This window comes from Salarias fasciatus, chromosome 20, assembly GCF_902148845.1.
Source record: "Salarias fasciatus chromosome 20, fSalaFa1.1, whole genome shotgun sequence".
NCBI classification, from domain to species: domain Eukaryota; kingdom Metazoa; phylum Chordata; class Actinopteri; order Blenniiformes; family Blenniidae; genus Salarias; species Salarias fasciatus.
Window position 1 is genome coordinate 23,378,192 of NC_043764.1, and position 22,148 is coordinate 23,400,339.

At 44.2% G+C, this 22,148-nt stretch overlaps 1 protein-coding gene across 1 annotated transcript in view; it reads right to left on the reverse strand.

Moving 5' to 3' along the window:
- The window catches only part of LOC115408633 (rho-related GTP-binding protein RhoA-D), a 644,285-nt gene that overhangs the window by 540,688 nt on the left and 81,449 nt on the right, over positions 1 to 22,148 (reverse strand). The window lies entirely within an intron of this gene.

Here is a 22,148-nt window from a genome sequence, read left to right on the forward strand (position 1 = left end):
AGAGCGCTGGCCAGAGGGAGAAGAAGGGCGTAGCAGCCGGACAGCAGTCGGGTCCAGATAACAGCTGCAGCATCGGTAGCCAGGGAGCCAGCTCTGCTCCAAGGGCTGGTACGACCTCTGCGAGCCTCTCCGAGGGCCTCGACATGCGTCATTCTGGGAGAAGGTGGAGCACGAAGGAGGACAGGTGATTACAAAAGACAAGCGAAGGGAGGATGAAAGAGGAAATCACTGAGATAGATAGATCACGAGATCCATCCTGGATCGTCAGCTGGCTCAAACTGTCAAATTCAAACCAAGTCTGAAAGCGGGACGTTTGTCCTGAGCACTTCCAATACTCTGCGTTGGAAGTTGCAAGAAAATTTAGAAAAGAAAGGATTACTGAACAGACTGATTAACCGAATATTGTAGCTGAACAAACATTTTCTTTGCTCCTTTATTGTTCACACTTGATGTTTTTATTCGTTCTGCACAGCACTTTGTTTCAGTTGTGGTTGTTTTTAAAATGATATTTCCATAAAGTTGAGCTGAGTTGATGGAAACGTGGGTTTCCCTTCATAAAGAGCAAAGCTGAAGCTGATTTTATCAGTTTATTAGCTTTACTAACTGTGATCAGAGACAAAAGATGAATGATGGATTGTCAGATATGAGTAAATGTGGCTTAATGTGACCAAATTCAGCTCAAATCAGAGAAATCCACACACTTAGGATTTAAGTAAAGACACGTATGTTGACTAGTATTACAGGTGCAATCAGGGGTGGAGTGTGTGTGAATGAGTGAGGCAAACATTGTCGAATCCAAAGTACAACAAAAACTGCTTTAGCCAGGAGGAGAGAGAAACCCCGCAGCTAATGCATCCAGACCTTTATATCAGGTCAGATTAGGTAATCAGAGGATCTCGGTTTGGGTGCATCACATCTGCCCGCCACACATCCAGCGCTCAGAAAGAGAAGGAACCACGGCGGACGAAACAATTTCAATCTGACTGCAATGGTACGATCATGTAGGAGCAAAGAACAACTCAGAGTTTTTTTTTCTCAACAGTTATATTCATATGTCTTTGTAAGTTTTAATTTTTTTGTTGTGTTGCATACTCTGAGCACAGTTATTAATGCTTTAACAGTTTCTTTTTCATCTATTGCGAGTCAACCGGGAAAATGCTGGACTGTACGAACGAGCAGGGGGAAGTTTGTTTTACTGAGGTTTTCAGGTCAAGTGGAGATCAAGTTGATCCTACAGCTGATTAAAGCCTTTAAAACAACAGGGTCAAGGGAGCCAGATCCCAGCAAGGTGAAATATATCCGTCCGTCTCTCAAATATCTGGTTTCTGTGACTGGAATTAAAAAAAAAAAAAAAAAGATACAGCGATTCCGAGCAGGGAAGTAAAATGAGAGTTTTCTCTTCTCTTCGCTGATCTGAAGCAGAGTCTTCCAGGTCAGAGTCATTTATCTACATTATAATGTCATCATGAGATTACTTCAACTGCGAGGGAAAACACAGACTCCCCGTTTAAATCCACCTGAATGAAAGTGTTGAAAACACACAAATTACAGTTGCTAACATCTTATCTGAGCTGCAGCTTTGTGCATCGCCTGCAACTGAGCAGTTATCATTTGAACTTGTTGGACGACATTTATTTTGCATACAGAAACACATTCAATATTTCAGATGGCTTTTCTGGAAGTCGGATTCCAAATCGGTGCCAACATTTTTCCGGATACTGCCATTCATGAATGCGGCGGGAGAACGTGTGGTCTCTGCATGTGTGTGTTCCTGTGGATCAAGAGCCGACTTACACCTTAAAACTGCAGCAACAAGAGGATTATGTGTCTCAAACGCTGCGTTTGTAATACAAATAACTTCCTCCCTTATCAGCCTTTAGAGTGACCAAATGAAGTGATTAAATCTGTGCATGCACACACACACACACACACACACACACACGCACACACACACACACACACACTAAAGAGTCCCACTATGATGCCATTACTGCGCACATTTCAAACGCCGCATGCGAGCATGTATCTGCCTACCGGCACTGTGGGGAATCTGGCATCGAGTATGGCTGAATTTGTTTTATCTGGAGCATAAAGAGGCTCCTTAACTCCATTACGTTTGTCCTCTGGGGTCCAGTTATGTCGTTGGACGTGCACAGCCTGAGTAGGAACCCAGCGAGGGGAGGAGATGGCTATCGGGAGCCACGGGGCAGATGGGGGACCACTTTTATCGATACACGCGCTGTAATGGGGTCTTCCTGTCAGGGGGGGCTCGGGAGATTTTGTTAGACAGTGCTTTCATATGTTGATTTGCTGTGTTTTGTGTGTGTGTGTGTGTGTGTGTGTGTGTGTGTGTGTGTGTGTGGGTATTTCTGTGATCAGAGAAAGTCGCTGTGGACCATTAGGCCTCCGCACGCACACGTAGTACCACACATCTGGATGTACTTCTTCTCACTCAGCTACACCTACAGTCTGGCAGTCCATGCGACCCCTTAATACCATCTAAGGACTTTTAGATGAGGCCCGTTAGATCTCATATACGTCCGTGGCACGACAAACACACGCGCCTGTCCCGAGTCCGTGTCTCATCTCTGTGTTGCGTCCACAATTTCCTGGAGTCGGCAAATTTACGCGATAAGAGGAAATGATCTTCGCCTCGCTGACACTGGTGAGCAGACCGATCAGTCCAAATAAAATCAATCCGCTGACAACCTGCGAGGACGCTCGGTCGACACATTCATAAAGATTTTATAGCAGGACGGGCCTCGTCTGTGAGTTCTGGAGCGATAACGCTGTGCAGGTGGAACGTGTCCGCCTCCCTCTCTTCCTTAAAAACAAGTCGACGGACTGAGAAAGAGAACAAGAGGCCGAAAGAGGCTAAGCTGGCTGGAGGTGAAAAAAAAAAAATGTTGGGATTCAGCAATCACCTGAGCAGCTGTGATTTATACAGGTGTGAGTTTTGGATCCGGGTACGAGGTCTGCAGGAGGGGCGAGGGGCCCTAATGGAAGCCAGGCTGGAGTCAGAGTCACAGTCAGCAGCTCTGCGGCCCGGGGCATGTCCTGTCACGCATGTCTGTCAGTTGCACTCGGTGGTTTCATGTACTGGTTTCCACAAGCTGCGTGCGGTGGGACGAACCTGGGAGTCAGGTGACAGAACAGATGAGCGTCTGGTGTCTGAATAAAGCCTGAAAAAAAATCAGTATTTAGACTTCTCTATATATATTTAATCTATTTTTTGGTCAAATCTGATAGGGCTTTCTTCAAAAGGTACAAAAGCTTGAGAAGTCATTGCAGTGCTGGAGATCCTGGATTCTACTGTAGAGAAAAGCTCAAACAAGCCGCTTTCCAGAACTTTAACTGTATGTTTTTCATGAAGTAAATGCTCATATTCATCTCAGTCCGCCTCCATACGCTGGTGCAGCTTCAGTAGGACTACAGTGAAGTACAGACGTCTGTCTGGACCGTTTACAGGATCTGACAGGTCTTCCTATTTCACGCTGCAGCTCTTCATCGTCGGTGTTGAGTTGTGCCGAGGAAGAAAACCTGTTAATGTTTTAACTCTTGAAAACGTTCGCTGACGAGTGAGAACCAGCTGAGAGGCTGGTGAGAATTTACACCATTTAAAAAAAAGAAACTGGGCTGCACGGTGGAGCAGTGGATAGCTTCTCGAGTCTTCCTGTGTGGAGTTTGCATGTTCTTCCTGTGTGTGTGTGTATGTGTGTGTTACGGGTACCGGGCTGCGGCTCCCGTGGGCAGTTATATGTTGCTGAAATGATAAAGACGAAGTGATCACACGGGAGCCGTGACTTCTCCTTCTCCGGATCATGCAGCTATCTTTATTAAACATGTCATTCTATTTACTGTTCATTGACATTGTCCATTTTCAAAGGTAACAGCAAATCACTGTTTCTTTTAATCTCTGAAGACATCTTCAAACATTCACAAAACATGTGTTTCTCTTAACCCATTTCTTTTGCATAACATAAACAAATCTGTCACATCTTTCAGTCATTCATCCAAAATCCACGCCAAATAATATCATGGTAGCATAATGCACTTGATATGCATCTCATTTAAATACTGTAAAGTATTCTCATGGACTTGTGCAAAACAGAATCATGTAAATAGACAACTTTCAAACTTTTTAACCAAATCATCTTTACAACAACATGAATTTGCTTCTTTTTAATCAACATTTTACTATTTAACCTCTTTTTAACAGTTTCTTTAAATGCACACCGATTAAACTTTATGAAATCATGTCATGGAGCCAGTCAAATCATGAAAAACACTCTTTACCCAACAGAAATGAGTCGTGCTGCCCATATAAAGAAATATAAAGATGTCTTTTAACTCTATCTGCGTGCCACACCGCCATCTTTGTCACTTCTGGCTGACATGTGGTCCCAAAAACACAAGATTAAGCACTCTACTGATCATCTGAGTCAATTGCATCTCACCCAAACCAAACTCAAAATATTTACAAGTCTTATGGACACTTTCACTAGTTTTTGATCATGTTTCATACCTGAAATGATAAAGACGAAGTGATCACACGGGAGCCGTGACTTCTCCTTCTCCGGATCATGCAGCTATGAGAGTGAACCGGAGGGTGAGGTGACAGATACCACAGGCTCACAGTGCCTCCTACTGGTTGGAGTGCTGCGACTACATGTCAGTTTCACAGATCATACCTTTTATAAGTCTTCTTCACAAAATATTACAAAAACATCAAAGGGCAAAACTCAAATAAACACAAAAATACATTCACACAAGTGGGCACACACTGGTGGGCATCACACGCTCCCTGACAAAATAAAAATGGCTCCTGACATTTCAAAATACTCATAAAACTCTTTAAACCCAAATATTTATTGACCCAACTCTTTCAATTACTCACTCCTGACTTAATAACAAAACATCGTGGGTGGAATGTATGTGGCTGGTGGATATGGTATGTGTGGTGTCTGATTGTACCAAATATGATGAGAGTTTGGTATACAGGTTGGTGACATCTGTGGTGCGAGTGAATGTGTAAGTGACGTGTGGTGAGGTATCATTGCAAACACTGGGTATGGCACTGTATGAGCAGTTGCGGAGTTGACACTGACGCCTGACTGCACTGACGGTTCACCAAGTGTTTCATACGTGAAGAACTGTTTTGGTTTTCTGTCACGTGTAGACTTTCTCAATGCAGGCTGTGTATGTTCAACAGGGGGTCGATTCTCTGTGTCAGGATCTGAGTGTTCATTAACTCCGTCTTCTTCAATACTGATGTCTTGTAAGTTTCGATCATCATCCTGTTCAGTCTGACTTTCAGTTGGTAATGGAGTAGTGTCAGGTATGTACTCAGGTACAATGCTGTCAGGTATGTACTCAGGTACAATGCAACTTTCTCTTTTCTCCTGTTCTGAAACATCCACGTCTGTTCCAGGGTTTTCAGTTGGATTCCTCTGAGTAGATTGTTCATGGGTATTCTCCATTCTCTCTATTGGTATCCTCAACCAATAACCTGAAGGGCAGTCATCATCTGAGTCAGTGTTTTCACTTTCATCTGCTTCCTTTTGAGTTTCTGACTGTTTTCTTCGTCGTTTGTATTTTTCTCTCTTTTCAGGTGTTGTTGGAGTAACTTCGACCGGTAGGTCATTTACCAGCAAAAGGAGGTTGCGGTGGAGTGTTCGAGTTTTGCTCTGATCTCCAGTTTCAGGACAGACTATGTACACTGGGTTCTCGGCAATCTGTTTTTTGACTTTGTAAACTGTCTTCTCCCAGTATGATCTTATTTTGCCTGGACCTCCACGTTCACTGAGGTTCCTGACTAGAACTCTGTCTCCGGGTTGCAACATCACTCCTTTGGTTTGTTTGTCATAAGTTACTTTCCTTCTTGCACTTGATTTTCGACTGTTTTCACTGGCAATCTGGTAAGCTTCTGACATTCTTTTAGCCCATCTTTCTGCATACCCTTTCGGTGAGTATGATTCCTTTTCTTCAGTTAATCCAAATAGCAGGTCGACTGGGAGATGCGGATGACGGCCGTAGAGTAGGAAAAAAGGTGAGTAGCCAGTCGATTCATGTCGAGTACAATTGTACGCTTGGACAACATGCGGGAGGTGATCCTTCCACCGCAGCTTCTCACTATCAGTCAATGTTCTCAACATCTGAAGTATAGTCCGATTCAATCGTTCTGCCGGATTGCTCTGTGGGTGGTATGGCGTTGTCCTTGAGTGACCAACTCCAGATAGTCGCTGCAACGTTTGAAACAGTTTATTTTCAAATTCACGACCTTGATCGTGATGCAATCTGGAGGGATATCCGAACCGAGGAATAAAGTCACTGAACACGAGCTCTGCAGCTGTCTTTCCACTCTTGTTCTTAGTGGGGTACGCCTGGGCAAACCTAGTGAAATGATCAAGCACCACCAAAATATATTCATAACCTCCAACACTGGTTTCCAAATGCAAGTAATCAATACATACTAGTTCCAAGGGAAAACTAGATGTGATACTCCCCATCGGAGCACGAACGTGTGTGGTCGGCTTTTTGGCTTTAATGCATGGACATTTTCGAGTGACATAATCTTCTATTTCCTTTGACATAAAGGGCCAATAGAATCTCTTTCTTGCCAGATGTAGCACCCTCTCTGTGCCAACATGACCCATCTCATTGTGCAAATACTTCAGAGCGAGTGTTCTGTATTTGGTAGGGAGGACCAATTGCTTGTGCTCATTTGTTCTTCGGTAAAGGAGATCATTGTCAAGATACAACCTGTTCCACTCATGTAGCAGCTTTCGGGTTGCTCCACTCACACTTTTTCTTGTTTCATCTGTTAGTTTTGTGTTTGACGCCTTTAACTCTCTTATCTGATTGATTGCTTGATCCTCTTTTTGGGCTTTCACGAGATCTTCATGGCTGATGGTTGGTAGATTGGTGTGTGGCTGTAAGGACATGTCTGAGGAGGTGGTGTTGAGAGCTGCGACCCAGGCCACGTCTTTATGCTCTGCTGCCTGACTTCCATCCCATGTCGCATGCACTACCTCATCAGAGAGTTTTTCTGTACACACACTTTCATATTTCTCCAGATCGAGGGGAAGGCGGGACAGTGTGTCAGCGTCCACATTTGCTTTTCCAGGCCTGTATCTGATGTCGAAGCGAAAATCTGAGAGCTCACCCACCCATCTATGACCCACTGCATTTAACTTCGCCGTGCTCATGACATAAGTCAGAGGATTGTTGTCGGTGTAAACGGTGAAGTGTGGAGCATAGTACAGATAGTCTCGGAATTTCTCACAGACCGCCCATTTCAATGCAAGAAACTCCAGCTTCCCGCTGTGCAGATGGTAATTGCGTTCGGCTGGTGTGAGTGTCCTTGAGCCATATCCGATAACTCTCAGTTTTCCATTCTGGCGCTGATATAGAACTGCTCCTAGGCCCTGGTCTGATGCGTCTGTATGCAGCGTGAAGGGGAGGTTAAAGTCTGGATATGCCAAAACAGGTGGATTTGTCAGGAGAGCAACAAGTTGTTCAAGGGCATCCTGATGTTCAACATCCCAGTTCACCGACTCTTTGGAAGACAGCTGTGGATGTTTGGAATTTCGGCTTTTTGTAAAAGACTGGGGTTTTCCTGGTCTACTCTGAAGAAGCTCATAGATTGGTCTTGCAATTCGAGAAAAATCCTGGATGTATGAGCGGTAATAGCTCAGGAAACCAATCAGTTTTCTCACCTCTCCAACTGTCTGCGGTTCCTTCTTTGTCAAGGTTTGTACTGCTTCCAGGTCACGTGGATCTATTTTGACTCCTTCAGCAGATACGAGACGGCCTACATATCTGACTTCATGTCTGAAGAGCTCACATTTATCCGGTCTCAGTTTCACTCCATGCTGCTGCAGAGCCTGCAAAACTTTTCGGACAGCTTCAACATGTTCATTGAAGGTTTTAGCAAAACAGAGCACGTCGTCAAGATATGGGATACAACATTCATCTCTGAGGGGTCCAAGCATCTCCTCCATGCTTCGTTGGAATGCAGCTGGGGCATTTGAGACACCAAATGGTATACGGACCCATTCATAGAGGCCCCACGGCGTAATGAAGGCAGTGAACTTGCGCGAACTCTCTGCAACAAAACCCTGATGATAGGCTTTGCCTTGGTCCAGGATACTAAACCATGCATTTCCCCCAAGGGTGTCCATCAGGTCCTGTATCCTGGGCAGCGGATGTCGATCAGGGACAGTCTTCTTATTCAGGAGGCGATAATCAACGCACAGTCGTAGACTGCCATCTTTTTTTCTGACGCAGACCACCGGTGCAGCATACGGGGATGTTGATTTTGTTATCCAGCCTCTGAGCAGCAGTTCCTGTATGTACTCTTTAACTTCTTTGAAGAGCGGCTTTGGAATAGAAGCATATGTTCTTTGTACAGGTATTCCATCCTGAAGAGTGATTGACATCTGCAAGCTCGGTATGCACCCAATATCATTTTCATCACGCGCAAAAGCTCCCGATTCCTCACAAAGCATTTTGTTCACCACTGCCCTTTGCTCCTCATCAAGGTGGCTGAGGTCAACATTTGGCTGCCAGGGAGATGCTTCTGGGCTTTCAGGGTTTAAAACAGCACTGTTTACAGTCACTTTGGGCTTGGGCATGTCAGATTGATCACATGGGATCACTTTGCCAACACTTTGAATGACACCAAGAGCCGTCATTCTCGGTAGGGTGATTGGGTGTTTTGTTTGGTTACTGACAGGGAGGGTCACATACGGTCTCTTTGGATTCTGTATTTCTAGTAGTCCCTCACTGACATTCAGCTCGGCTAACTGCACATTACTGTCGTCAGGTTCAAACAAAAAGACTGAGTCAGCCAAATCAAGGTGGGGTGGAACGTGGCACTTGACCCAGGTTACTTGGCCTGCTGGAATCACAGTGTCCTGTTTGTGTGTTCGAATGCGTCCACACTGCATGGGAGGTTCACTGGCCTGGATGAAGTGTACGAGGAGCTCTGCTGTCTCTTCTGGTAACGACATGGCATTACAGAGCAGAGTGATGAGCATGGGGATTAGTTTTTGAAATTGTTCTTGGATCATCTCCTCCAGTACATTAAAACCAAGCAGTGGTCTTTCCAGAGTCAGACTACTCACAAGAAAAGGCACAGTGATTGACAATTCTGGGTTTTCATTCCCCTTTAAGTTGACTGTTAATGCAACCCAGCCGTCAAATGGGATGGTGTCGCCATTGACTGCATACACTTTCAACTCCTCTTCATCATCAACAATCTCACTGAGTGGGTTAACAGTAGTGTCAGGGAGATATTTATTTTTCCATTCTCGATCGATCATGCTCACTTGAGCTCCAGTATCCAGCAAAGCAGTGATCGCCAGACCATTCAGATTACATTCAGTGAGAGCTTTTCTCCCAATAAGTTTAGCTAGTCTTTCACCTTTACTGCTCGGGAGGGCATGAGCTGTTTCACTGGATGTCCGTTTTGTCTGTCTTTGACTCTCTGTCACATTGTCTTTGTCCTTGATGTTAAGTGTCGCCACACTTGTTTTGTCAGACTCACCAGAATGGCAGGTGTTAGTTTGGGACTGCAGGGACCCGGTCACTGTCCGTCCCCTGGCAGAGACCGGCGAGAGTTTCCCTGGTGCTTCGGATTCTTCAGACAACCAACTGCTCGGTGGCCATCTCCACCACAACAAAAACAGTGAGTACAGTCAGGCAGATTCAGCTCGACACATTTATCACAGCCATAGGGTCTCTCTTTTCTGCCATCCATTTTGCTTCTTCTTGGGTGACTGGCTTGCCCTGATTTCTGTGTGTGTATTGACTGTTGCATGAGTTCAACAAGATTGGTAAGTTTCTCAACTTTCTCTGTTAACTCCTGAATCACATCTGTCTTTGTTTTTTTTCCAACATTTTCCTCTTTCACATTGAGAGACTGAGCAGCGTTTACTTCAACCTGAGCACTGTGCACATTTGTTGGTTTGTGACGGGTGGCTGAACCTAAGCGTCTCTGTCTTTCATTTTCATCACTTATTATTCTCTTCATTTGCTTTAGGATGGCTTCATCTGTTACATTGGGATCTGCAAGCAATGATTTGAGATCTCGGCGGACATCATCATACTTGTGTGCAAGCCCTTGATACACAGTGTGAAGAAAAATATCTTGCACTGTACTTGCATTATACTTTACATCTGTGTCATCACGTTTTGAAGCCAGCAAGATCTTTTGTTTAAGTCCAATGACTCTGTACAGGAATTGTTGAGGTGTTTCACTGTCCTTCTGTTTAGTACACATGAGTTCTTGGAAAAGTTCCATGTTGCTCTGCTCACCAAGGTGGGAATGGAGGAAGCCTTTGAGCTCTCCAATCGTTAAGTCATCCTTATTCATTAACATGTCCTTGAAGTTCCCAGGTTTGATTGCTCTAAGGACAGCCCTCACAATTTCTGCTTCACTGAACTGCTCCTTTACTCCTTCCTCAATCTGGCGGCATACATTGTTGTAGGTTATGTCTGACCCTTGATCTCCAATCTGACCCCCCAAAATCTTAAACTCTCTGCGGTGGAGGTAAGAAAGCTCTCTTAAGGAGACCATTTTGTCATGGGTCATGGGTGTGGAATGCTCTTTTTGACTGTTGCTGTTTGATTTGTGTTGTGATCTTGAAGATGACTGAGGGGTGGACTGCAATGTTTGAGGAGGAATGTATTGCCTGATTTTCTGACCTAGCTCTTGATAACTTGCAAGCATTTTCTGTATCTCGGTATCACACACATCCTTAACTGTAGCTGAGGGGTGTCTAGCATGAACATTTTCACAATCATGAGCCCCACCATCATCATGTACAACTGGATTGACAGAAGCATCAACTTCATTTTCTTCCTCACTTACATCATCAACATGTTTGTCTGGAAAAGAACCAGGGGGAACACCACCACTTGGTGCATGTGTTTGCAAATCAGACCTGTGTTTCTGCATAGCCTCTTCAATCTGATCTTTCAAATATAACAAGTGAGCAATACCTGTATCCTCAGACTCTAGCAAAAGCTTACTCTGCATATAGCTGGTGATGTACTCAAAACTCGCCTCTTCATCCTCTGATGACAGCCTGGCTTTGTCCCATCCTGGCACTGGACCCAGCGTTGTGGCGATCTCGAACAGTTCATCTGGCGGTAGGGCAAGCAGGTCCTTCTTGATGATCCACACCAACTTCTTCCTGTCACCGTCCGCCATGGCTGCTTCTCTATCACCCACACCTGGTCACGCAGTCCTGGGGTTCTGGAACCGATCTCCGCCTCTGTCCTCGACGAATGGCGACGTCAGCACAATACCACGTTCACTCTTCCTTCTTCACAGGTGGCATGCTGTTGGTAGCATCACATTGCTTCTGGTCCAAGGTTTCCATATCACTGGATCAGCTTCCGTCATGGCAGTGGAAGTGATCCCGGACGAGCCCCCAATAAACTGTTACGGGTACCGGGCTGCGGCTCCCGTGGGCAGTTATATGTTGCTGAAATGATAAAGACGAAGTGATCACACGGGAGCCGTGACTTCTCCTTCTCCGGATCATGCAGCTATCTTTATTAAACATGTCATTCTATTTACTGTTCATTGACATTGTCCATTTTCAAAGGTAACAGCAAATCACTGTTTCTTTTAATCTCTGAAGACATCTTCAAACATTCACAAAACATGTGTTTCTCTTAACCCATTTCTTTTGCATAACATAAACAAATCTGTCACATCTTTCAGTCATTCATCCAAAATCCACGCCAAATAATATCATGGTAGCATAATGCACTTGATATGCATCTCATTTAAATACTGTAAAGTATTCTCATGGACTTGTGCAAAACAGAATCATGTAAATAGACAACTTTCAAACTTTTTAACCAAATCATCTTTACAACAACATGAATTTGCTTCTTTTTAATCAACATTTTACTATTTAACCTCTTTTTAACAGTTTCTTTAAATGCACACCGATTAAACTTTATGAAATCATGTCATGGAGCCAGTCAAATCATGAAAAACACTCTTTACCCAACAGAAATGAGTCGTGCTGCCCATATAAAGAAATATAAAGATGTCTTTTAACTCTATCTGCGTGCCACACCGCCATCTTTGTCACTTCTGGCTGACATGTGGTCCCAAAAACACAAGATTAAGCACTCTACTGATCATCTGAGTCAATTGCATCTCACCCAAACCAAACTCAAAATATTTACAAGTCTTATGGACACTTTCACTAGTTTTTGATCATGTTTCATACCTGAAATGATAAAGACGAAGTGATCACACGGGAGCCGTGACTTCTCCTTCTCCGGATCATGCAGCTATGAGAGTGAACCGGAGGGTGAGGTGACAGATACCACAGGCTCACAGTGCCTCCTACTGGTTGGAGTGCTGCGACTACATGTCAGTTTCACAGATCATACCTTTTATAAGTCTTCTTCACAAAATATTACAAAAACATCAAAGGGCAAAACTCAAATAAACACAAAAATACATTCACACAAGTGGGCACACACTGGTGGGCATCACATGTGTGTGGCGGTGCCCTCGCCAATAATTAGTTGGGATTGATTCCAGCACACCGCGACCAGGAGAAGATGGAGTTTTCGAGCTTTGAGTTTTAATAAAATGAGGGAAAAAAATATAGCTTATTGATCCATCATGTCATTTCCTTCCTGTTTTCATGATACTAATAATCTTTTTTTTTTTAAGTTTCTCAAAAAAACCAAAGCCAAAATTGATACAATATTCTACTTGTGCATCATGTTATGATGGATAAAATGCTGTGAGGAAGAAAAAACAACAAAGTAACTGCTGCTGCTGAGGGAAATGTGGTGCTTCAGTAAAATGACTTTAATCTGGATCAGAATGGAACAAAACAAACAAACAATAGACTTATCTGAAGACACTTGTACCTCATTTCTCAAGCAGGAAGGCTTCCCTAAATAATAAAGGTGTGGTTGTTGGCATCTCTGAAGAAGATTCAGGACAGCCTGAGGAGCGGGCAGAACCGGCAGAGCGGGGCAGCCCACCCATCAGCCCGACATGCGGAGGGCAGATGTACAGGCAGGGTTCCTCTCAGAGTACAAAAGGTTGATCTAAACAAGAGCCAGCTGATGTTGCTGTTTTCTCCTCATCCTCTGGCCTCTTCTCCTCCTTCGTCTCTCCGGGCCTTTGCTACAAATCCTCTCGCGCCGTTTCGCCCGTGACTCTTTTTCACGATAAAAATACACCGTCCGAACCGCCGATATCTCAGTCTGATCATCTCTCATTTGTGTTTCATTGTGCTCTGTGAGCAACAGTGTTACACCGACGCGGTTTAAAGGACGGCCTGCCGTCGGCGCCTCAGGCGTCCGCTTCCCGCTCCGTCCTTTCATCGGCAGGCCTATCAGCTCCATCGGTGAAACGGCTTAATGCGGACATGTGCTTCTCTGCGCCGACGGTCCGCTACAGGGCAAAGACACACACATCCACATCCACATCCACATCCACACACACACACACACACAGACCGTCTGTTTTAAATCCAGCACTGAAACAAACCATCAGATAGTCTGTGGGATTTACAAGAGCTTTATTTCGATGTCCATGGACTCTCAGTGCAAAAAAACAACAAAACCAAACCTCTGGATGCTGTCTGGGAAAATGAAATTAGATACTGCACGTAGGATTTTAGACATAATACTGAAAGAACAACTCACACCCAGATATTTTCTATCTCTGAAACTAGAAGAAATCTTAATTTTCATTGATTAACGATATTTTGCAAGGTGCAATAACAATGTGTATTGCTAATTTGCAGAGATACAGTTTATATACAGCTGGAGTCAGAATGGAAACGGTAAAAATAACTGATTAACTTTTCAACTTTTATCCAACACACATTTATGAAATTCTGCTAAAAGAATGAAGCAAATTTCGATTTCAATTCACTGCAGAAAGAAGATTAGAAATGAAGCTTATCAATAAATATATGGCAAGTCACATAAATGTGTTTTTTTAACTGAAATACATTGGCAGCCATTATTTTAGATTATTGAAAGTGACGTACTTGAGTGAAGTGCTTTGTGGTAAAAGACAAATTAGTGTCGGGTTCGGCAGAACGTCCCGGTGAGGTTCAGGATGAACCTCCTGGATTAAGATCAGAGAGCGTTAAAGGAGCACGGCAAGGCAGACGACCACCAAAGAGGACCCCGGCGCGAGATTAGAAGCACATGTTGACATGTTCAGACATTGAAACATTTGCTCTTGACCAGGCCTGGTGGAAGAGGTCAGATGTGTTTGAGGAATCTCAGAGGGGACAGTGGGAAAGAGGAGTAACATGCAGACCCCAATATGAGGAGTTAGAAATTTAACATTGGGTCATTCCAATAAAGCAGTGAGACGTTTCATTTACATTCACCTTTTTTGAACTGTTCTCCGACATATTTGCTATTTTCTGGCTGAAACGGAAAACAAAAAAAAAAAAAGAACCTTGATTCGTCCAGCACTCTAGAAGCTCATATTTGTGGCCTGGAAACTAAGAGCGATGATCTTATAATTTAATTAAAACAATCCTGAACCACATACCGCATCCGTCACAACGGGCTAAACAGTAGAAGGAAAATCCGGGTGCAGAACAAACCTGACTGGAGTCCAGACGTTTCACTAACTGAAAACATTCGCACAATCATTAGAAAGACTCCAGAAAAATGAAACGCTTCAATTACAACAATGCTAAACATGGCTCTGTGGAAAGCTTTTGAAGATACGCCACTGTCAGTAATTTAGCTTTTTTTTCAGTAAACCTATGTGTGTGTGTGTGTGAAGTGCATGCTCAGTGTGGTGATAATGGCACTTAATATTCAAGCTGATTTATACATTTTTAGAAGCCTCATAATGTGATTATCCTCAACGGTGGGGAAAAAAAAAGTCCTATAAATAGGCATTTGCGTGGGATTAGGCTGCGATGTGCACAGATGAGTGATGGGAGCAGATTCAGGTGTTGCAGGTAACGCTTTTGCGATATAATGCGAGCATGCAGATCCTCATGAGTTACACGAAAACTAAAGTATTGATCTTCTGCAACTTCCCAGCCCTGCTTTCAGTTACGTAAAGGAACCGAGCACTTCTTCCATCACTGCCTCAAGTGTATTGCAACCATGCAAAAGAATCAGGCCTCAAACTCTGTGATCTACTGAAATCTGGCAGCGGCGCGTCGGGAGATGCTTCCAGCAGTCTGAAGCGGTCCAGAGGCTGATCTAAGCCTCTCTGCATCTCGCTGTGTGTAGATCTGAGGAGATCTACGCGAGGGCCCGTCCATCAGTTTGCAGAGAGCTGACATGAGGGCAACAATTCACTCTGACAGTCCGGGACGGGCGCCAGCCTGCTGCCAACTGTGTGCCAGCTTTCACCGGACTGCTCAATGTGGCCACAACACAACTGTTGGTAAATCACGGCCTGTAATTTAGCGTTCTTCACACAAAGAAGAAAAAAGTTTTCTTTTTTTTTTTTTTTTTTGATGCCGAGAGTCTTTTGCAGCTTTTGACATGAGTTTGGCAGGAAGTCGGGCTCATATGTGGAGCTGGTGAAACGCTGTCGCTGCTTCACGCAGGGCCGAGTGTGTAACAAATGCTTCAGATATTGCCAGCACTCAAACTGTCAAGACTAAAGCACATACTTTACACCCGGGTTCTGCACACTGCTTTTCCGCCGTTCTTCACGCTCATCAAAGTTTGTGTGGGAGTTTAGCTGAAAATGCTAATATTAAAAAAGAAGAAGAAGAAGAAGAGTTATTAGAGGTTCTCTGTGCCACCCATGATCAAATCAAGATAGTTGGATTTTTGTTTTTTTCCTCAGGATTTAGCCTGGCAGGAAATTAAAGGAAAGAGACGGACTCACAGGGCTTCAGAAGACCTCAGACATGCCCGGTGGGCTCGGAGGAACACACAGGGTGAGCCGGCTCCGACCTCTGTGACATTCACAGAAAAATTTCAGAAATTAAAATAGTTTCTAATGAGGTGCACTTCAGATCAACTTGAATGCTTTTTCTTGTTTAGTTTTTTTTTTTCTTTTTAAATATGAATCAATTATAATGAATGAATCATGAGCCAGTGCACATGCTTTAGATGTGTGTCAGCGGATTCGCTATCAGCAGCAGCGATAAAGAGGACGGCTCCATCACTGACTCACTGCTTCTCTGCAGCGTCTCTCGGCCGTGTGTCACCGAGTGTGCTCGGATTTTGTTTGGACGTCCGGGACGTGGAGGTAGTCTGCCCTCAGTTCACTTGCTTGTCCGTGAGTGTGTGTTTATGCAGCATAAACAGTCCGTTGTAACCTGTCGATGAACTCATCTTTGTGATCCTCATTTTGTACAGTAGCATGTCTTCAAATCAAACCAGTGAAATGGATTTTAGCATCATGGAGGGCCGCAAGGCCCTGCTCGTAATTACTACTGCTACTCTAGAATAAAATGAAATATTCATGCATCTCAAGCCTGAATGACAAAATTTTGTCAACTTCAATGGAGCTGAAATCTTTAAAAATTAGGAAGTTTTTCTTTATATTTATTATAATTTTTTTTTTTTTGTAATTTAATAAAATGTTTGACCCAAAGCAAGTAAGGCCACCATTAAAGGAGCCGGGGAGATTTTATATTATTTTCCAGTGTTGACTGACCGGCCACCCACTCATATTCAGACTCATTAGTGAAAGCCCGACAGAAAGGTATCAGCCGGTTTTAAGGCTTGAATGTTTGGTTCATGCATTGTTTATATGGGTTATTGTTACTTTTCGTGCCAGAAATATAAGTCTCTGTCTGAGCCCCTTCATGTCTGCGGAGTTTACTAAGGTCGATATTATGGAGGCTAGTGGGGGTGACCACCGTGTTAGAGTCCTACCTCCCAGTGTGTGTGTGTGTGTGTGTGTGTGTGTGTGTGTGTGTGTGTGTGTGTGTGTGTGTGTGTGTGTGTGTGTGTCAGTGGGGTACAGAATGCCTGGGACTAAACTGCATTTGATTTTTATACGCTTGTGGCTAACAGGAGCCAGATGTATCTGCCTACAGGGAGCTTACCATCGACACAGCCATTTATTTCTGATTTTCACTCTTTTTTTTAATGAGACGTGTGCATGCATGTGTACGTACACGACCGCATGCGCATGTACGTCTGAGCTAAAACAGCCAATAAAACCACACTTTGCTTTTACTTCTCTATCCGGTAATTGAGCCAGCACGACTTTGCTCGGCTGTCTCGCAGCGCCGAAGACAGGATGTATCCTGTCCGGACGACAGGCCCGGGAGTGACGAGATCCGTGATTTCATCACATGGAAATAAATGAGAAACTATAAATCAGGGTTTCACAGAAATCACAGCTCTCTGGATGCATAACCTGGCCCCGATACGCATGAAGATACGCGGAGTCTTAAGTGCGAGGCGAAGCAAGACACACACACACACACACGCACACGCAGACATGAACTCCAACTGCAGAACTGTCTTCAAACCATTTGTTACTTTATATGAGCCGTCATCGACAAGCAGCGACAAACAGCTTACTGACAGTCGTCAGGTTTTGTCCCCTTGAAGACACGCGCAGATTAGCGCTGCGGATCAGAGCGGAGAGTGAAACGGGAACGATTGAGAAAGAACGGAGAGTGTTAATTGAAAGCGAATGTGTCTGTTCTGGCTGCTGGTCAGAGATGGGCCGGGGTCCCAGTTGGCCTGCACTTCAAAGGCCCGACCCGCCGGTCTCAAGCGCACCTGCAGCCGGTTAAAGCCTGCTCTCATCACTCAGGGCGTGGAGGGACCGCTCCTACAACTGAGAGTCCACACCACACATCCCTTTTGCCAAAGGGCTCTAATGACCTGCGCTCAGGAATTTAACCCAAGATGCCAGGTAACCCGTGCAGCTCCCACTGCGGAGCCGGATGTCAGCGACACAGAGCGTCCGCTCAGCCAGAGGTCGCACAGCGGGACTCATGCTGCCTGTTTTATGATCACAGGTCAAGCAGAGCCCATCTAATCCTCGTTTAGTCGGGTTCAGAGGTTTATTGACAGCTATAGACTTTCCTGACGGCAAAGATGATGATAAACATTTCAATGTTAATAAAGCCAACAAGAATAAGTCAATGAAAAGATCCTTGTATTAGTAAAGGAAAAGGAAATTTAAACATTTCATCAAGGTAGAACAATGATAAAAACTGTACCTTCTGAAGGTTTTCCCTCCCTGAGCTGGAGATATGTGACTCTCTGTTGGCTTTAATTACATTTTATAATCTGGCGCAACCTTTGATGTAGACAGAGTGCTTTTGTGAAACTTTTTAAACTCAACTTCTGTCAAAGCAAAAAGAGAGAAATAAAAAGTTTCCAGTCGAGTTACGTAGGACGTCAGTCTGTTCTCAGACGCTGATTCATAATCAAACCCATTCCCAATGACCATAGATTGAACAGAATGTATTTACTTACTCATCATGCTACCTCAGCTAACCGCCATGTGATCAGCTGCCCATGACCTGCAGTGTACGTCACTCAGACAGTTCCCCACTGAAACAGGAACCTACTCAGCACAAACTCAGTTCCACTCAGTGGGAGCAAGGAGCGTGTCTGCCATGAAACCGAGCAGCATCCATCAAGGTAAATTTCACTTTTTGATGATTTTAGAGTGACGTCTACATGTTTTAATGCTGAAAAGACTGCAAAACGTTTTCTTATGTGTGATTATTGTTGCCCGTCTGTGTGTGCCGTTGTCTCAGTCGAGTGTTTTGGATGTGAGGCCACGCTGCCCCGGATATCCTCTGATGCCATCTGTAGCACCTGCTGTCAGACTGCTTGGTGTGGGGCGTGTATGTTCAAGTGTGCCCATGCACCTGGAAATGAAGGGTGGTGATCACACGTGTGGGCACTCTGTGGTTACATGAGTGCAAAAAAAAATCTATTGACATGTCTATTCATAGGATAAGGAAATAAATTCTTGCAAGTATGCAGAGCTTAGCGGCGTCCGTGACATAACCGCAGGGTACACACAGTGTAGCACCGGTAATGTGTGTCTGTGTGTGTCAGTGTATGTGTGGCACCTCCTGCGTCTGACGCCTTCTCTCAGAGCTCGCCAGGCATTTCAGAAGTTCGCCAATGTTATTGCGAAGCAGTTCGTCTCTGTCGGCAGATCTAAATTTATAAGACAATCACCGATCTGGGTCTCGGGCTTGCATGTGCGCAGACACACTGAGACTTGTGTGTCCCTGGAGCACTGTGTATTTATAGGGTGTGTGATGTGGGTGACCTTTAATTAGCTCCACAGATAATGCTCCTGGATTTTCAGATGATTATTATCCAAACAAACATTACAGTCTGGTTCTCTACATCCTCATGGCTACTTAAGATCTAAATATTCATCAAGAAATGAAGACAGACTGAAATCCACCTCCAGTACGCCAGAGGAGGTTGGGGTCAGTAGCTGGGTCTGCAAAGACATTTGGTTCTCACCACAGTATTCCACCGAAATGTTTTCTTTTCACCAGAACCATGATTTTCATTTCATCAAGTAAAGATACGATCTTTCAGATCAGTATCCAAAACACAGGAATGTGGATGAAAATGTCTTTAGAAACAAAAAAAAAAAAAAGCTGAATTTGGAGGACAGTCTGGTTATGTTATTGAATCAACTGGAACACAATGGTGGGAAATGTTCCTGTGGAAAGAAAATCACAAACAAAGAGACTGCAACACACACACTAACTTATTTAATATCAATCACTGGTTTTCAACCTCACGCTTTTTGCTTGTTATTTCAGTTCTACTGTAAATGGGTCACAGTGAGAGTGAGATTTCTTCCAGTTCCAATAAAATGTATCATGATTATCATTCGTTTCATTGAGTGGTCGGGAGCGGATCGAACAAATGTGAAACAAACTAGTGAGAAGGTGATGCTTTGGAAGAGTGCCAAAGTACTCTTAAGGAGGATATCTGAATTTCAGACCACATTCTCATTTTAACAAAGCAACTTCAAAAAAAAAAATGGGACCAATTTTCTGCACAGAAATCTTTCTTGACTGAATCTTTACCAATTTCTTTTCTGTGCTTTATCCACGTCGGAATTTATTCATAATACCAGATTTTTAAAGGCATGGTTTACACTGAGCAGATGGATCATATGATGTGTATCATGTAGCTCTTCAAAGAACAGACACCATAGATTCAGTTTAGTTTGGATTAGAGCACAAAATATCAGCTTTTTACCCCGTCGAGTGTCTTGGTTTGGGGGAACTTGCTCCCTCGGGGCTGACAACAGGCTGGCCTCCAGCGCCGCTCTGCCAGCCGATGGGAATACGCACTGAGCTCATCCCTGGATTGGAGCAACTCACGGCACAATCTCCACAGGGGACACATCGCTGGTCACCGGTCCAAAGTGGAGCGCACGGCTCCGGCTTGGCTTCGGTTCATTCAGCCTTTTACCTTTCTAACTTCAACTTTCCTGACAGAAATAATCCACAGTAATTATAATGTATCAACACAGAAATCAATTGGATTAGTGCAGTGCCTCCGTAAATCTCACCTTTATCCCTCTGTCACCCCAGAGCAGCGTTCGGACACGGCCAGTACTTTTCCTCTGAGGAGACGGTTGCCAGATTGGACCCCGTACATCAGGGCAAAACTTTTCATCCAACTGACAAGGAGGCACTTGACTCTGTTATTGTTTATGAAGAGAACGCCGGGGTCGACTTCACAGGCTGGGAGGGAGAACGAGAGAAAGAGAAAGTCTGTTCCAGCTCCAGACCCGGGAGAGGGAGCATAACTCAGCCGTGTTTGTGCTTCCCTAATTCCTTCTGATTTAACAGAAAATTGTGAGCGGAGCCGAAACGCTCAAGTATTCAGCAGAAGTTGGCTTCTCTGGCTCACCTTGCGGCCTCTCAAACCCGCGTGTCCCTGAAAAGAATGGAAATGTGTTTGGTTCTGACAGCGGGAGCCCGGCTGCTCTAAGCAGAAACACAAATGTCTCTGAAAGGAGCTTAGCTTTAACTGCGGCTTTGGCATAAACACTGGAGCTGTTTTCTCAAGCTTTTGATGAAATCGCACTTTGCAACAGCTATTGCTAATTCTAATAGTTTCAATTCCGACAAGGATTTTCCTGATTTGTTTACTTGTTTGTTAGTATTAATGGGGTCAGCTGAACGGACGGTGCAGCTCACAGTCCAACATCACAAACTCAAGTCTGTAGATCAATGAAAACGTATCATTTCAGATCAGAAAGTGGTTTTTGAGTTTGTGAAAGGTATTTAGATACTGAAAAATGATCTACTTTTTCTTTTTTGTTTTAATCTTGTAAAGGATTTTGAGAAACATGGACGGCAGCACCGGACCGGACCAAGTCTGAAGACAACATGAAGACACACAAACCCACAATCAAGGTGAGAATGATTTGTGTGTGTGTGTGTGTGAGTGTGTACATGCTTTATTCCAGCGCTGTCTCAGCACTCTCTCTCTCTCACATGTGGTTCATATTTAAGCCATAATGCTGTTCCACTGGACGATTTGGCTCTGTTCTTCCAATCCCACATTCCCTGCCTTTTTTTTTCTTTCGGACTTTCACTTGTTTAAAAGTTTACATGCATGACTGAAGACATGGAGTTTATTTAACCTGCCTGATAACAGTGATCATTCCCGTTAAGAAGCATGTTATTAATTGAGATCTAGAAGGGATAGCATTTTTAAGTTATTATCTGAGGGACAAAGCGATGTTTGAGTGTAATAGTTATCATAGAAACGTTAAAAAAGTCAAAGGAAAAATCTCCATATCTTGTTAAAGTGTCAGGGCTGTAATTGAAATGTTCTCAATCCAGGAAAACTGCTAAATTAAACACCCACACGCATTTCAAGGCTGTAAAAAAGGCGCCATCATTAGTTATAATAACTCCTGTTTGTGGAACTGTAGGTGCGTCTCTACATCAGCACCAGCATCCCCCCTCACCCCACAACCGACACATGCACACACACACACACACGCGCTCGCGCGCACCTTCCTTCATCCATTCCTTTTTAATATCTCTTCCTAGTCAAACTCTGTAACCCCTGCCTTTGCCCAATGAGCGAGAGGAGCTGTCAGCAGCCAGCCCTCCCTCATCCTTCCCCCCCTCGGCTCTCTTTCTCTCTCCCTCAGCTCGGACTCTGTCCAC